We start from the raw sequence: 1,687 nt of genomic DNA, 5'->3' as shown, positions 1-1,687 counted from the left end.
CTGCGTGCTCAACGAGGTGGCTCTCGTGTACCCGCAATGCGGACGATACCTGTAGTGCACGCCTCTGGCGAAAGGCTTTGGATGATAAAGTGCTCTTTGAGCGATGGGTGCAACGGCACCGCAATCTTTCCTCACTGTAAGCTTTACAGCTGAGCCACAAGGAAGTGGACGTGCGTGAGGAGCGTCACCTCCGGCTTGAATTTGCCAAATTCAAATCACGCCGTCGACTCCCTTCAGATTGCGACGTATGGGTCAACCCCTAACCCTCCCTCGAGCTCTGTGTCTGCGACCGAAAAAGCTCAGGGCCACTGTTTGAGCTCAGCTCATGGCCCTTCTACTTCCCTGGCTATTACCGGGAAGCGCGAGGCGCCTGATGACGCGGGGCGTCCTGATCTTCTGGTCAAAAGCGTCCACGGCGTCTGGGCAATCTTGCCGAAGTGGCGTCTCAAACTCCCACGAGTTTTCGGAGTAGGGATATTCCCGCCACTCCTCCAGATATTGGGTCTGACCCTGGTGACGACGTCGTCTCACTAGACGTTCCACGTGATTTTTGGACGTCACCGATCTCATCGAGAAGAGACCGTGGCGGGCGGTGACGACCGGGTCGACTGCCGTCCAGTGACTCGCGATGCTCTTCGAGCCTTTGAGGATGAGATCCTTCGTGATCGGAGCTCCGCTGAGCGTCATGCTGAATTAGCATATCGCTGTGCGGACGCTCTTGATGATTTGGAGCGCGTCGTGCACCGGCTGCCACTCCTTGAGGACTATTGCGCTCAGTCGGAGCGACTCCTAGCCGTGGAGCAGGCGAATGCGTCGCTGCAGGCAACGATGGGGTGCTTGTCTCCATTAAAGATGGAGGTTGTTGCACTCCGTGCTCAGAACCAGTTGCTGGTTAAGTTTCTGGGTGGCCGACGGCTCGTGGGATCCGCTCTGGCGCTAACGCTTCCGCGTTCACATGCGCCGGATCCCGATACGGCTTGAGCAAACCCACGTAAAACACCGGGTGGGTGCGCATCCGCTTGGAAAGGTTTAGCGTATACGCTAGGCCCCGTTTGGCCACAACCCCAAACGTTCCAATAAACCGTGGACGAAGATTCGTCCGGAAGATAGCAGAGGCTGCATGTGTAGGCAGGTTTTTAGAGTTTAATAAAACCAGGTCTCCTACCTTAAGGCTTTCCACTTTGCCTCTTCCTTTTTCATCTGCATATTCTTTTTGCAAGTCTTGGCTTTCAGCCATCGCATCGCGAACGTGTCGTAGGAGACAAGATGTCATCGACTTCTTTGCAGATTGTGAGGGGGCTGACATCAGCTAGTCATTCGGAATTCCTCCCCACCAAGTCCTGAGCCATGGGATGGCAGCCCGTTCACGTAGAACGGCGTGTAGCCGGAAGACGAATGCACTGCGTTGTTCAGCGCAAGCTCTACGAGTGGCAACATGGCGCTCCAACGCCTCGGCGTCTCAGCGCAAATGCTGCGAAGAATGTCTTTGATGACGCGATTCGCCATATCGGTTTGGTCATCGGTCTGCGGATGATCCGCTGTCTACATATTAAACTTGGTGCCTAGCACCTTGAAAATAGTCGACTAAAATTTTCCCGTGAAACGGGGCTCTCTATCAGAGGCAATCAACTCTGGGAGTCCGTGATGTCGGAATACACGATCCAAGAACAGCGTTGCATTACCGACT

Source organism: Plasmopara halstedii (genome assembly GCF_900000015.1).
Source record: "Plasmopara halstedii genome assembly, contig: Scaffold_1594, whole genome shotgun sequence".
Taxonomy (NCBI): Eukaryota; Oomycota; class Peronosporomycetes; order Peronosporales; family Peronosporaceae; genus Plasmopara; species Plasmopara halstedii.
The sequence above is the reverse complement of the archived record's forward strand: the minus strand, read 5'-3'. Positions refer to the sequence as shown.